The 16529-nt window shown below is 40.3% G+C and overlaps 1 protein-coding gene and 1 non-coding gene across 5 annotated transcripts in view; both read left to right on the plus strand.

Moving 5' to 3' along the window:
- Positions 1-16529, plus strand: part of PIK3R1 (phosphoinositide-3-kinase regulatory subunit 1) — an 84992-nt gene that overhangs the window by 20878 nt on the left and 47585 nt on the right. The gene's annotated exons all lie outside the window — the stretch shown is intronic.
- On the plus strand, positions 4941-5100 carry LOC118642984. Its single transcript, XR_004961890.1, has one exon. It is a non-coding gene; the product is annotated as a U1 spliceosomal RNA (small nuclear RNA).

Consider the following 16529-nt stretch of genomic DNA (forward strand, 5'->3'; position numbering starts at 1 on the left):
TCCCAAAATCCAAAGAAAAGGAGATTAAACACAAGTTCTGATGTGATTTTAGTGCTGATAAACTGGAAATCATAGCAAGTGAAAACAACATAAAAAGAAGCTTGCATGCATGTGTGCACATTTGACAGTGTTATCCACATTGTTTGTATGAAATCAGTGAAAGGCCACCTCTGGATATGTTTTGCCAGTTTTTTAAAATTATTAAAATACTATTAAAGCATCTAGTCAAAATATCTGATTGACTACCAGGGAATAAAATCCAGGCTCCCTTCTCTTTTGTAGAAAGTAAATGCAAATGATAGCAGATGGCTTTCAGTGGAGTTGAGAGGAGAAAGGATGATGACTCAGGAGCTTCATGTGCTGCTTCCTTATATTTCATGTGGAAACGCCATTGACAGACATTCCCTAATAAGCTCCAGGGAGGTATACTCAACTTCTCGTGCACATGAGAAGATACAAAGTTGCCTTTACATTCTTAAACTTTCTAATCAGAAAAGCATAAGTTAAAACATAATTTATTTTGAATAACTGAAAGAGGAATTAGTAAAAGAATAAAACTGTAAGGTATATATTTTTTCAAATACTTAGAAATACGATGCATATTAAAAAAAAGGCAACAGAAAGTGTAAAAATATTGTTATAGGGAAAATGCTTACTATGTATGAAAACTTTAAAGAAACATATATGTACATATATGTATACATACATAAATATAGAACTGGATTTTTACCTACCTATAATTGTGTGTTCAACAAATACTAGTTCTGTGTCAGGTGCTATAGTAACATTTTACTACATTAATTTGTTACTTTTCATAAGAATTCTGTGATACTGGCCTTATTATTACACCAGTTGTGTAAAGAAATTAAAGCTTAATTAAATAATGGCCCAAGCTCACCCAGCTGGTGGAGGAGTTGGATCTGTCCCCAAAACATCTGATTGTTGAGCCAGTGTTCTTAAGCAACAGTGCCATACTGTGAAAGGGCCCTTGGTGGTGGTGGTCCTGCTGGGTGGCACGGCTTGATTCCTGGACTGCTGATCAGCCAGCAGGGTTCCTCTGAGCCAGAGGCAGACGATCCCTGGCTTGCCACTGACTTATGATGTGGCCTGATATTTGAAAGTGAGTTAAACAGCAAGATTTTCACTCAGAAAATATACCCCAGAAAAACTAAAGAGAATGAAGCAGATGTACAAGTTACTCTTCCTTCCAGCAAAAGAAACTCATCAGAACAACAGGATGGGAAGAGATGATTAGTTTAAAGCAGTGGTTCTCAACCTTGCTAATGCCGCGACCTTTTAATAAGTTCCTCATGTTGTGGTGACCCCCAACCATAAAATTATTTTCATTGCTACTTCATAACTGTAATTTTGCTACTGTTATGAATTGCCATCGGAAATATGTGTTTTCATATGGTCTTAGGTGACCCTTGTGAAAGGGTCATTCGACCCCGCCAAAGAGGTCGCGACCTACGGGCTGAGAAACCTTTGGTTTAAAGGCATGTTGGAACCTACAGGGCTTAAATGGTTCAAGTTCACCCTCACTTGTTTACTGCTTCTCTCTTTATATATATGTGTATAAAATAAAATTATATAATGTTTACATATAGGAACATTTATATAAAGTATATAAGTATATAATAGCATTTATATATAATGTTACATATAAACATATCTGATAGTCCAGTCTATAAGGCAGTGTAGAAAAGTCATTATTGAGTTAATTATCACAACTGAACTTTTATAATTGAATTTGCTATTTCACTAAAATCAACTTTAAAGATTGCAAGCTAGTTCTAACTTGTTACTTTACTAGCCATCATTGTTTGTAGTTACATATACAGTTAGAGTGTAACTGTCATTTGTGGTCTAATCTTCCCTTTAAGGGAAACTTGAGAAACCTGGTCAGCTTGAACATTTAGAGGAAGTTTAAACACATTGGAGCAAAATATTCACAGTTGTTTAGGTTGAAATTCTGGTTTCTTGTCAGACCACATCTATCCAGCTCTTCTGTGACTGGAGTTATCTGACTTTGGCCCCATGAAGGAAAGGTTTCACAAGATGCACAGAATATTCACTCCTGTTTTCTTTGCCAGGTTCTGGCATCTGTGTAGCCGACTTGGAGATCTCTGCCTGTCTAGTGACAGTGATCAAATAAGTTAATTGTTACCAATTAACCGTTTTTATGCCCCTAACTGTTTTTGGTGAATTCCAACCTAGTTGTTACATCCCTTTAATATTTTGAGTAATTTATATTCTTTAACTATAAGGGTGAAACTATTTGTTTCTGTTTTGTTGGTGGGGGGAAGTGTTCACTTTAGTCTAGCTGTGAGACCAGTTCCCTTTCATGCACTCTAGAAGGGAAGCATGGGCTCAGTTTCATGGTATTTTTCCAAAATATAAAACCTTGTCCTCCCACTGCTCAGACAACTCCCACTCAATCCATTTCCTAGAACACATTTAAAGTATAGCTGAGGCTTTTGCTTACAGAGGCTCTTGATTGAATGCATCCCTAGGGACCATGTTTTGCCAGTGTTATATGTTGTGTTTCGTTCACATTTTGAAACATTTTAAATTTTATGTCCTAGCAAATGTAGTCAATAATCTTCAGATGATGTTGTCTTACATTAATGTATAATTTCCAAAAAAAGGAAATAGGGCGGGGTTAATAGAGAGATGTAGTCATTAAAGCTTCTTAAAATGAAAGGAAAAAATGTTTTGTGTAAAGGAGTTGAAAAGAGACCACTACTGATTGGTTTTAGCCATTTCTCAGAAATTTACCTCCCAGAGTTGATAGGTAATGTTTTAGGCCAGCTGTTCTCAACTGCCCTAATGCAGCGACCCTTTAATACAGTGCCTCGTGTTGTGTGTGGGCGTGTCTGCATGTGGGCGGACCCGCCTGGGGACAGAAAGAGGAGCGTTGTCTCTGTTCCTAACACCATCGGAAATATGTGTTTTCCATGGTCTTAGGTGACTCCTGTGAAAGGGTCATTCGACCCCCAGGTTGAGAACCACTGTTTTAGGCAAAGGCAGTGCAGGTTTTGATTAATTTTTGTTGCTTTACTCGGGACCTCTCAGTTATGGGCAAATAGCTGGATGATGACATGCATTTTTTATTTACTACAAGGGTTATATTTGCAATTTCTTTATATTACTGTTTTTAGTTCATTGCTACTGGACTTTATTTACCTTTTTCTTAAATATATGTGAGATGAAATGATTTAGCTCTGAGGTGAGAAGTTTGAGGTTTCTACAGCAGGATTCTTTATTAATGTGTGTGCTGGCGTGCATGAGCGTTGGCTCTGCGGGCTCCGTGGGCTCCGTGCTGCGTGCTCTGCCTGCACCATCTCACTTCGTCCTCTCCCAGGCGGAGGCCCAGAGAGAAAAAGAAACCTTCCCGAGGCAAACACGAGTAGACGGTGGACAGCTGGGACTTGACGCAGACATCACCCTTTGCCACCTCACAGTGAAATGGAGGTAGAGAGGAATCTCTAGCAGGATTAACTAGACGTCATGTCAATAAAGTAATCACAGAGCCCTGGCCAGTTTGGCTTAGTGGTTAGGGCATCGGCCTGAGGACCAGCGAGTCTTGGGTTTGATTCTGGTCAAGGGCATATACCTTGGTTGCGGTTTGGCCCTGGTCAAGGTCGTGCCAGTCGATGTGTCTCTCTCACGTCGATGTTTCTCTCTCTCTCTCTCTGTCTCTCTGTCTCTCTCTCTCTCAAGATAAATACAAAAATGTCCTCGGGTGAGGACTGAAAAAACTAAAAATAAAAAAAATAATCACAGAGTCTGAAAGCAGATATTCAGTAAATATATATCTAGGAGTTAGGGTCTTGTCTGTAGCTGGGATTGGGGAAGATCATTCCTGTGAATGTGAGTTCTGCTGGGTTGACCAGACGGCCCAACAATAGACCACAGCTGAACTGTTGCCAATGACTTCTCAATTTGGGAAGCTGCCTTCTTGAGCTTCCTTTCCTTAAAACTCAAACCTCCGTTTCTGGGTAAGTTGGAGTGTATCTGTAGGGAAAGCCCCTGGTTTGGGTTTAGTCAAGTTTGCCAGAGAAAACTGGATCTAAGCAGGAATAAAATTTGCTGACCCCGGTCTCAGAGGTTACATTTTCATTTATGTTTTACATGACTCATTGTAAATTACAGTGCTCTACAGATATAGAAAGAAGCCTTCCTCTTCCCACCCTCCCCCAGACACCACATAATGGAAAAAGCAAGAATTTTCTGCATAAGCAAGGCTTTTTCTTTCTTTCTTCTTTTTTTTTAAAACAAAAAGCCAGTCTGATGGGATTTTTTCCCTGCCAGAATTCCCACTGGTCGATTGTCACAATTTTTACAAAAGGCCACGATGAAAGAGGAAGGCCCATTCTGAGGCCTTTGCCTCTGTGTTATGTGAGACATAACTTGTATTTCTGTTCACTTATATTTCTGTTCTTGGTATCAGAAGAATTATTTTTGAACCTGTCTGATGTGAAACCTACTAAGCTCTATAACTGTTAAAGTAGTAATTTTTATTAAGAAATGGTTTGTTCTGCTGCTGTGACTAGACACATAAAACTTGAAAAGGTTTTGATGTTTCCTAGTTTTGTTGTTGTTGTTGTCTTTTAATGTGCCCTTTCTTATGAACTCTGACCAGATGAGAGGATTTTCTCAGAGAAAGTCAGCTCTGAGCCCTGGCCAGTTTGGCTCAGCAGTTAGAGTGTCAGCCCTCAGACCAAACCGTCTTGGGTTTGATTCCAGGTCAAGGGCACGTACCTTGGTTTTGAGTTCAATCCCCAGCCTTGGTCAAGGTCGTACGGGATGCAACCTGTCGGTGTATGTCTCTCACATCAATGTTTCTCTCCCTCCCTCCCACTCTATGTTAAAAAAAAAAAAAAAATCAATGGAAAAATATGTATGGGTGAGGATTAAAAAATAAATTTAAAAAAAAGTCAGCTCTGGCAGGGGAGATACCATGATCACGAAGGTGGTTTTCCCAGGGCGAGGCTTATCCATTGCACTCCGGATGTGCTGACCCCTGCGATTTCCCCAAATGTGGGAAACTCGACTGCATAATTTGTGGTAGTGGGGGACTGCGTTTGCGCTCTCGAAAAAAATGTCAGCTCTGGGACATTCATGGAGGTCATAACCAAGAACATTTTTGAATGGAAGTTTCAATGAATGAAAAGAGGGCAAAGTTAGGAACCTGAAAGTTCTGTTCCACTATAGCTGTCGCTGGATAAACCATTTCACTCTGGGCATTCCATAATTCGTAGCAGATATATCTACAGAAGTCACTGATGTCAGTTCATAATAGTGTACCTTCCTTTTCTCTGGGAGAACATACCCTGTACCAGCTGTGATAAACTCAGGGATCCCACCGTTGCAGGCTTTCTTTTGCTCAGAGCAGTGGTTCTCAACCTTCTAATGGCACAACCCTTTAATGCAGTTCCTCATGTTGTCATCCCCAACCATAAAATTATTTTTGTTGTTACTTCATAACTAATTTTGCTACTGTTATGGATCGCCATCGGAAATTTCTGATGGTGTTGGGTGACCCCTGCGAAAGGGGTCGCGACCCACAGGTTGAGAACGGCTGCTCTAGAGGCAGATTCCTTTGCTAACCAAAAAGAAGCACAGTCAGGAAGACCCCTTCCCAGCCCGAGGCTCTAGTACAAAGCAAGTGCTTGATGAACTTTGGTGCCTCGGACAGAAACGAGTTAGCTTTGGGATCCCGTTTCTGAATAGCCTGCATTTGAACAGTCACATAGACCAGAGTGACAGGGGACTTCTTTAATTGAAAGTACATAAAATGGTTCCTTAAGCTTTATGGACAATTGAGTAACTTCAGTTTCCTCTCTTTACTCTTGTTTACTTCCTGCTCTTCTCGAATCAAGCATTAGGTATTCTGATCTCTTACAATGAGAAGATTAACAGCTGTAGTTTCAATTGTAGCATTAATGTAGAGTGTTCTGTGGCTGCATTAATTATATCTTTACTAAGATGACATTCCTGTGGATTTGACAGATGCAGTAAGCAGCAGTGTGGCTTATTCAGGGCAAACCAACGCTCTGCTAACCGCTGATCCTTGTTGATCTTTTATTTATACATAAAATTGAAATAATTTGACCGGAGTTTTTTTTTTTTTTTTCTACTGAGGTAGAAGATAAAGGAATCAACACGATGCACAGTTGTGAGGAGTATATTGGGGATTCTGTTCTCTGGTTCAGTGGGACTTAGCAGAAAGCATGTGTTGAAAGTTTCTTACCTAAATGGGTCATAATTATGGAAAACAATATGGTGTTTCCTCAAAAAAGTTAAATATTGAACTGCCATTTGACCCAGTGATCCCACTTCTAGGAATATACCCTGAGAAGCCTGAAACACCAATCAGAAAGAATTTATGTACCTCCATGTTGATAGCAGCACTGTTTACCTTCGCTAAGATCTGGAAACGGCCCAAGTGTCCATCAATAAATGAGTGGATAAAAAAGCTGTGGTACATGTATACAATGGAAACTATGCAGCTGTAAGAAAGAGAGATCTCCTATCCTTTGAGACGACATGGAGGGTCCTGGATAGTATTATGCTAAGCGAAACAAGTCAATCAGAGAAAGACAAATATCACATGATCTCACTTGTGAAATATAATGAACAATACAAGCTGATGAACAAAACAGACCCAGAGACATAGAAGTAGGGTACATACTGACAAACCTTAGAAGAGGGGGACAGGAGGGAGGGAAGAGGTAAACCACAGAACTTATATGCATATATGTATAATCAGTGGGCACAGACAATAATGCTGGAGGGGCGGGATCGGGAGGAGGGTGTCAATGGAGGAAAAAAGCAGAAATATCTGTGACAAGAATAAATTAATAAAAATTGCAGAAAGAGAGAGAGAGAAGACTATGTGCCTTGTCTGGGGGCAGGGGATTGGGAGGAGAGTGTCTGGGGGGGAAACATAAATAGGATTTATTTATTTTAATTAGAACATTAAGCTCACTCAGTAGTCCTTGTGAAAACTTTTCTTCTAACTGCATGTTTTGTATCTAGTGATAAGTTAAATTTCTGTGGTACAATGAAGAGTTTTTGCTGTAACCATAATTGTAGCTCACGCTGAATATATTAATGTTGCTGTTCACTGAATAGTTGACTGACTGGTCAGGTCCATTGTTAATTTTAAGTTTTTCTCCTTTGTTTTCTAATAATAGTTTTAAAACAATGTATGTTTGGGGAAAATGTACTTGCTTGAACGTCTCGAATCTGAGGTAAGAAATAATATCTTTAACTGAACATCATCTGAAATTCTTTAATATTTTATTGCATAATACGTCCCATGGGTTTTGTAGACAATTTCTAAGAAATTTGAAGTAGCGTGCAGTTTTATCAACCTCTTTGCATCCCTGTGGCACAGGAATTGTTTTTGTTATCGAGGGAACAAAACAGGGGTGAAGTGACTCACAGTTAATTGCCGGATTAAATCAGGCATCCAAGTCCCTCTACTTCGGGTCGATTCTCTGAGATTCAGCTGCTGTCCTCAAAAGGAAGAAATACATTTCTGATCTGAAAAGAACATAGCGTGCAATATTTAATGGGTTTTATTAACATGTTTTCCAATCAAAAGAACTTCCTGGTTGGAGGAAAATTTTGAAAATTTAGTACAGCAGCAAATCCTTATATAAAGATTTTTATATGAATAGTTAAATTTATGAAAATAATTATATTTCATAATTACTTATTACCTTGTGATTGAATATATTTAATAATGGTATGGTTGTACGTCTTACAAAGTTTGGAATTCTGATCAATGTGCTTTCTTTCCTTGTTCATGTTCAGTGAGTTGAGTTGAATAGGTAACGTGTGGGTCCTTGTGGGCATGTGAAAGATACGCAGATGGATGAGTTTGTGACTGATGTTACAGGAGCACCAGAGCCGCCAGGTCTTGCTTCATTATCCTTCCTGTGTGGAGCGCTGTGCACAGGCTGGGTGTCTCAGGGCTCTGAACAATGCCCTTGGCCCAACCGTTAGTCCTAATTGCTGTGACTAATTTGTTGTGTGACCTAATGACGGTAACAGACTTACTGTTGGTGTTCCCATCTGTAAAATAGAATTAATGACACTCTTCCAAGCCAAGGATTTCAGTGAGGCATCATGATTACAACCAAGTCCCTAGAAAACAAAGTAGAGTATTAAAAACCAATATTTGGTGAAAACCAAATATTTGTTGATACCATTCAACATTTTTAAAAACGTTTGGCACGTGGCACGCACATGCATACACACATTGTTTCTTAGACTTAAGTGATACATTTAAATCTGAAGGAAATGAAAGGATTGAGATTGTTTAGCCACAGGTCATAAAAGATGTAGGGCTGATTTTAAAAGAATTTGTATGAAGCAGTGTTTTATGGAGAGTGGTAATGAACTATTTTTTGGCTTCTTTGTGGCTATCCATAGAGGAATTGTGGTTAAATGACAGCAGAATTGCATAAATTAGATAGCAGTGGTGGTGATATTGACCCATTCTTTCTAAGACACATACTTGAATATTCTCTTCAGTTTCAGTGAAAGGGGCAGTGAACTTGCCAAACAGCTATTACTTGTTGACTCAAAAATACCTCTGGAATAAGCACTGTTTCTTTTTTTTCTTTAAAAAAATTTTTTTTTCTTTACCGACTTTAGAGAGAGAGGAAGGGAGAGGGAGAGAGAGATGGAAGCATCAATGAGAGAGAACATCAATCAGTTGCCTCCTGCATGCCCCCCACTGGGGATTGGGCCCACAACCTGGGCATGTGCCCCTGACCCGGAATTGAACTGGCGACCTCTGGGTGCATGGGTCAACGCTCAACCACTGAGCCACACCAGCTGGGCATGAGTGCAGTTTTTTAAGACTGTGTTTTTATTTGCATTTATAAGTCTTATCCCCAGGAACATGCTGTTTAGTCAGTTCCTGTGTTCTTTTTACATTGCATGTCTTCATTACCTGAGAATGAGAGCCATTGCAGAGTCTTTAATATGCCAAATGGATATATTCTGTACTTGACCTATGCTTTACATGAGGGTAATAATACTGTCAAAACCATTCTGGTACAAAAAAAAAAAGTAAAAAGGCTCATTTTGCTTTTGTTTATTTGGTGTGCTTTTTTTAAAAGGATATTTTAGATTTTTAGGTCTTCTTTTCCTCTTACAAGGCCAACATTACAATAACTTAGTAAATTATAACTATTTCGCTTTTATAACAGGAGGGAGGAAAAACTTGCTAAACGGACTCTTTTGCCTAAATTGTCTTAGCAATAAAGATTGCCACCTACTGGTTAAAAGAAAGAACTAAAACCAAGAGGTATTTGTCAATCTGACAGGTAGTGGGTGTGATCAAACAGTTATTTGGAAGGTGCTCTTGGTTGAGGTATTTGAAAATGGTACGATTTATTAGATAGTAAATAAATTACTAAGGGGTGGATGTGCTTAAGAGTCTATGCTGTAACTGGCTATAGACAAGCACTACCCTGTTCTGTTTCCATTTGAGAACCTCCCTGCCATAAAGGGGGCACAGCACCTTGTTAGAAGTGACAGTATATCATTGACTGTCATCCAGCATTGAGTTTTAAATATGCTGTGGAGTCTTAACAAAACAAAGTTGTACTTTTTTTTTTCTTTTAAATCCTCACTGAGGACATTTTTGCATTTATCTTTAGATAGAGTAGGAGGGAAAAAGGGAGGAAGAAAGAGAGAGAAACATCGATGTGAGAGAGACACATCAACTAGTTGCCACCCACACAACCCCAACCGGGGCCGGAGACAAACTGCAACCGAGGTGCGTGCCCTTAGTGGGAACTGAACCTGGGTCTCTCTGGTCCACGGGCTGATGCTCTAACCGCTGAGCCAAACCGGCCAGGGCCAAGGTTGTACTTTTTAAATATAATTTTTTAGTGATAGGTTGCTAGGTATTTATGAAAGAGAAGAATGATGAAAATAGCTCATCAAACTTCATGAAGCAATGTATCAGGTAATCCTCAGAACTTATTGTCTAGATCAGCAATTTTCAACCACAGTGCCACAAGAATTTTTAAGACATGAATACCTGACTAGTCAGGAGCATTGACCTCTTTCCTTAGGTTGTCAAATAAAAGAAAAATGACAACAGTCAACACAACAATAGCCATCCAGTGTGAATGAAACAAAATTATACCAATTTTTTTTATCAGATCTTCAAAAATAGAATTTTTAGTGTGTTGCAGAAAATGTATGATTTAACGAGGAATCTTCGTTCTGTGCTTTGAATTTCTCAGCCAGTCTCATTAAGTCATAGCAGATATTTTGGGAGAGGAAGTGTGCGGCTCTTATAGTCCCTTGTTAAAAAGCAGATTTTAAAAGGACTTCATTTTAATGGAATATTAGGTGGATGAATGCATTTTTAACAATTATGTTTTATTGATGTTTTAGAGAGAGAAGAAGGGAGGGGGAGAGAGAGAGAGAGAAACGTTGATGTAAGAGAGAAACATCGACCTGCTGCCTCCTGCATGCCCCCTACCAGGGATGGAGCCCAAAACCTGAGCATGTGCCCTGACCAGGAATCGAACTGGTGACTTCTTGGTGCATGGGAGGACACTCAGTCCAGGAGCCACACCAGCTGGGCAGAATAAATGCATTTTTAAGTGGACAAATGTTGGAGGCTTTATTTTGAAAACACTTTTTAACACTGTTGTTAGTTTGAGCTTTCCTTCAGTCCAAGCTTTAAAATCCAGAATTTCCTGCCCATCTAAAGCGGGGCAGGCCTGGTGACATTAGCCTTTGCGCCATTTGCTGCCAAGATTTGTTTTTCCAGGCCATGAGCACTGTACAGAAGACACTGCCCTGAGTGACTCAGTCTCCCCAGAGTTACTGGGACATCCATCCTTAAGGAACATTGGATAAAAAAAAAAAAATCATCATCACATATTGTTTAAGTCTGAAATGGTTACTAACTGGAAAAATGTTCTTTCTTTTTGATCATTCTTTCCCCAATAATTGGACAGATTCATAAATTCAATGGTTAAAAATATTTATATTTAAATATAAAACACCAGTGTAGCAATTTTTTATTGGTAATACTGTATTATCTTAAATCCACCTCCCCTTTTTGTCCCCTAAATCTAAACACTCTTCAGATCTTGAGAAAATTAAAATTTACATACATTAGAGTTTTATCTGTGATTGTGTTCGTGTGTGTGTTGATGTGTATCCTAGCAAACAGGAATAAAGCCACCACTGTTCCTAGATTTAGAAATTTAAGCTTTTTTTTATGTTAGGTACTTTCCAAATAACCATTTGATACCCTTTGTTGGCATTACATATTTGGTTAATTAATTCGGCCGAGTTTAACACACCCACCCCACCCCAATTTGAGAATTAAGTACTCTAATAGCCAAAGAAAGAGGTGGTACAATGGGAATTGAGAGAACCATATGTTATTTGCTTTAGTTTTTTCATAGTACACCTATATATGTGTGAAAAAATATATATAAACTGTTATAAAGCAGCATGTTGATGAATTTAAATGAGCAGGCACACGAAAAGCAAAACCAAACGGAAGAATTGTTGGAATTGAGGTCATAATAAATCAAGGAATGTTTTCTGAGGGAGGTAAAACACTTATATATTCCAGCAGATTCCTGTGGATGTCAGCAGTAGGCTTATACTGGGTGTCACTGTATAATTTGAAATGCTGAGAGAGAGAGAGGGGAGGTGACTGAACATTGTCTAGGTATCTTGAGACATGAGCATTTTATGTAGCAAAGTTAAAATGCATTGTTATAATTAGTCTGTGTAATTTCCTTCTGTAAAGACCTGCCCATTTACCAGTAATGATACCTTCTTTCGATTCTATTTTTGTCCCTTCCTTTAGGAAAAGGGACATATGCTTACTCATTATTTAAAATTCACAGTCATTTTCCTGTTCCAGTTGGTTATGTCCCTGCCATTAAAAGAATAGAATTAGGTACATGTGAAACTTTTATTCCTCTTAAATTCTGCTTTTCCCAAGAATCCAACTATTATTCCTTTTTTAATTCTACTCTTTCGACCATCAAGTCTGAATAGAGGTATCTCTCCTTGGTCTTTTTGTAGCATATTTCCATAAACGAAGAGGCACAGGGCTTTTTCAGTGCTGCCCAGACAAATTATCTACCCTGGCACTAGCTGGTCCTGTCACAAAATCCAATACTTCAAAACACGTGTCTGAACCATGTAAATTCTCATTTTTAAAAAACATCGTTTGGGCATTTGGACTTTGTAACTAAACAGTTTCTTTCTTCCAGGTTAAGTTCAACAGGCTATTCTAGGAATTCTGTTACCCCAGGAGCTCCTGCTACTACCATAATGATTTAACCTCCCATAAAGCTGCAATTTAATAGGTGTTTATAGGCGTCGTTTACCAAGCATTTCAAGTGCTCTTTGAATGAAACTACTGAGAAAAAAGTTAACACAGATCCTTTCTCAATCAGGCCACCATTTGCACGTTCCAAAGAAGGCATTTGATAGACTGTTTAGCTGAGTAAATGAATAAATGGGTGAATGAATACCTGTCTCAGGCTGTGACCTTCAGTTGTTCCTCTGGAGAAGTGGAGGTGATTCCCTGGGCCCCCTGTACACAGTCATTTTATTTTATTTTTTAAATTCTCACCTGAGGATCTTTTTCCTTTTTTTTTTTTTTTCAGATTGAATAGGAGGGAGTGGGGAGGGATAGAGGAAGAGAGAGGGAGGGAAACATTAATGTAAGAGAAACACATTGACTGGTTGCCTCTCGAAGGACCCCAGCCAGGGCTGGGTATCAAACCACAGCCGAGGTACATGCCCTTGACCGGAATTGAACTTGGCGACTCTTCTGTCCAGCGCTCTAACCACTGACCCAACCGGCCAGGGCCACCGTCATTTATTATGTGCCCACTCTGACAAGTACTGGGCTGAATGTTGGGGTCATCATCATGAAGAAGGCATCTTCACTGCCTTCACTAACCTCAGAACCCAGTGGAGGGAAGCAGACAGCATGTGTGCCAGCTGCGTGAGCAGGTGCCTGGAGCGGGAGGAGGCACCTGCCTCCCCCCTGACTGCCGCTGCTCTCTGCTGTCACAGCCCTTGCTTTGCGCTGAGGTCTAGGTGGGTGGGGCCACAGTGTCTCCCACAGGGTCTGGGAAGGCAAGGCAGTGGGAACCCATGTGTTGCTCTCTGGCATTGCCAGACCTCCTCTGTCCCCTGTACCCCACCCCTCGTGATCCCCCCTGTTCTGTCAGCACCTTGCCTCTGCTATGATTTGCAAAGTAGGGAGGTTTGGATTATTCCCATTGGTCTTGACATACTTAGATAGAGAGTATCACACATGGGTTAGGTTTTCATATTTACTTACTGAAATTTATATTACCCATAATGTCACTCAAATATGCTTATTTACAGTCATCACCAATGAAGTTATTTTAAATAACTTGTGTGAACTAGACTTTGGTGGTCTAATCTGGGGACCACCAAACACTATAACATTTCTGGGGGCAGTGTGTTCCTAGTTTTACACAACCAACTTAGAGAGGAGCTTTGGAAACACGATCCACATGCTAGTTGGAAGACTTCCTATGTTGACATGTAGCCTTCCAGGAGAGCCGGCTTGTGCCCCAGCCTCTGTTCCTAAGGCCCTGCTGCTGGTGGGTTCTGAATGGGCTCTCGTGGCGTTCGTAAGGTTCGTTGGGCAGTTTCAAAATGTACTTATCAGTGCCACTGAGCTAAGGGAAACTTAATTCATGTCTTAAAAAGTCCTTTTAAGTCAGGACTGTGTGTTTACCTTATATGCATCTGGTAAAATTAACCTGGTGCTCCCACAATGTGTTGCTTTGACACCCCAGGGGAGAAGGGAAATAAGATACTAATTGTCTGACACAATAATCAGCTTTTAGATACTAAAGATTTACCTTCAAAACCTATCAGCATACATATGCTGTTGCTTTCACATAAAGATCCCATTTAAACTGTCCTAGGATTTTGTTGTTTTGGCCACACAGATTCTTTAAGGTAGGTGATACAGTGATTCTGTTGGCTAACACCGCCTGTGTCGTTATGGAAGTTAAAATTCCTGAATTCTAGATTTGATTTTAAAATATTCTAGATTTAATAACGTGTCCTGGAAATGACTCTTGACAAAACCTTTGCAACACATCTCTGGTAGTTTTACTGTGCACGAGATCACTCAGGTTCTTGGTTCAGAAGATGAAAGGCATAAACAGTGTAAGCTCAGTTGGTTTTTCAGTGTATCCTGCTACGTTAAAATGAAAAAAAGCCCTGGTTGGTTTGCTCAGTGGTTAGAGCATCGGCCCTTGGACCAAAGAGTCGTGGGTTTGATTCTGGTCAAGGGCACGTACCTGGGTTGCCATTTGCTCCCCAGCACTGGTAGGGGTCGTGCAGGGGTCGATGTGTCCCTGTCACGTTAATGTTTCTCTCTCTCCTCTCTTCCTCCCTCTCCCTCCCACTCTTTCTGAAGATAAATAGAAAAATGTCCTCAGGAAGGATTAAAAAGAAGAAGAAGGAAGTTTTAAAATGAGTTTGTCTTTATGAGCCCTAGTGGTCCTCAAGGTTTTTACTTGTTTCACAGAACTAAGGGGGCTGGACTTTTGTGAGCCATCGACTCACACTCACAGGAAAGGCATAAAAGATGCTTCAGTCTGTCTCCAGATTGGGGCCAGGGTGTGTGGAAAGCTTGGTTGCTGTAGACCTGGATGGAGTACTCGGCCACTGATTTCTGACGGTTGACCCAGCTGCAAACAATAGGAAGCTTTTCTAATCCTGTTCGAGCTTTCAGATCTTCAGCCTTTACATTGGTCCGGTTTCCAGACTTTTTAAACAGCCTTTCTAGACCCACAGAGGAGAGCACTCAGTGGACAGCACTGTGAGGGAAAGGAGCACTTTGTCGTCCAGGGAGGGACTGGGGCGGGAGTTGTGCAGGGTGCGCCCTGGAGGGGCTGGTGGAACCTTGGCTGTATGCACGAGGAACGGCTGCTCTTGGGGCTGCTCTGGCTGGATCCTGAGTTTGCGCCGGGAGAACACTGCCGCCAGTTCACCAGCAGGAACGAGGCAGAATTCACGATTTGGTGTCTTAAGACGTGAACGTTTGCCAAATGTTTGAGCAATCCTTTACATCTTCCCATTGAACTGGAGAGCTTACGCCTTGTTTCACAGCAAGTCCAGCAGAGATTAAAAAATAAAAAAGGTTCAGCCCCTTGCATCTCTCTTCTGCTGCTCAGACGAAGACCTAGACCACCCTAGACCCCTCTTGGCATGCTGTCCCAAAACCCGAGGATCAACAGAATTACAGGCCCAATTTCAGGCCAACTTGAGTTTATGACTGATGATGGGCAAGTACCTACATGTGTCTTTCATTATTCAGTTGCCTTAGGAGATGCTGTTTAAGTTGGCAGATAAACTTATTAAAGCAAAGCTTGTCACTGGTAAGATTACTGACTTCACTACAAAAAAAAAAAATCAAATGCCAAGGGAGAGAGGGAAGGGAGTGTGTAGGGTTTAAAAGTATGGGGAAACCATCAAGTTAATAAGAAAAAGGAGAATAATAAAATATGGTTTTAATTTGTTGTACTGAGTTTGGGATGATAATATTTCAATAGTAAACTATAGGGTGTGTGTGTGTGTGTGTGTGTGTGTGTGTGTGTGTTGAATTTCAGAATTCTTGTAGTTATTTAAAAGTTTTAATTTGTTTCAGTCCCCAATTCATATTCTTACAGTAAATTAGCATTTTTCAAGGGACTTGCTGGTGATCAGAACAAAGGTTTACAATTCCTAGGCCAGACGTCCCAACCTTCTTTGTGGAGAGGAGTTACTTTTCTTCCCCCTGAAGCCTTGAGCTGTCGGGGCAGGACCTATAGGGAGTGTACATGACAGCCGCTGCCATCCAGTGGCAGCTGCCCGTACGGCAGAGTGGTTATAAAACCTACCTTGTTCTGCTTCTCTCCCTGTGCATTCTAGTTTGGTTATTTTGTTTTTCACTTAATACCTGACACAGTATTTAATGGGAAAAATTGACTATATGTCTGGCTTAAGTAATTCTTCCTAACAATACTAATTATATCTGCTTTGCTGGTTTTCTCCTCTAATTAGTACTAATATGAATACTTTTTCCTTGAATGTTTTTGCTTCCTTGGCTTCTTTGTTTCCATTAAAGAATTAAGGGTTGGTGGTGTTTCTGATTGCCACAGTTTCACCGTGAAGGGAGTGGGTCTTCTGACATGTCTGTGTTTATGCATTGAGCTGTGCTTTCCCACTGTCCAAGTCCGCTTCAGGACACTTACCCTCCATTGCAGACAAGGACTTATGTGTCCCATAAGACTTGAACTGGACTTGGAGAAAGAGCCAACTAGCAAATGGAATAACTCTTTCTTGTGAAAGGTCCCAGCCCTTTTAGACTCGGAGAAGTAGAAAACAAATATTCTTGGGAAGAAACTGGGTTTGTTCGTACTTGGCTAGAAATTTTAGGAAAGGAAAAGAACATTTCCTCTGGCCTTAGGAGC

Source organism: Molossus molossus, unplaced genomic scaffold, assembly GCF_014108415.1.
Source record: "Molossus molossus isolate mMolMol1 unplaced genomic scaffold, mMolMol1.p scaffold_m16_p_3, whole genome shotgun sequence".
In the NCBI taxonomy this organism is placed as follows: domain Eukaryota; kingdom Metazoa; phylum Chordata; class Mammalia; order Chiroptera; family Molossidae; genus Molossus; species Molossus molossus.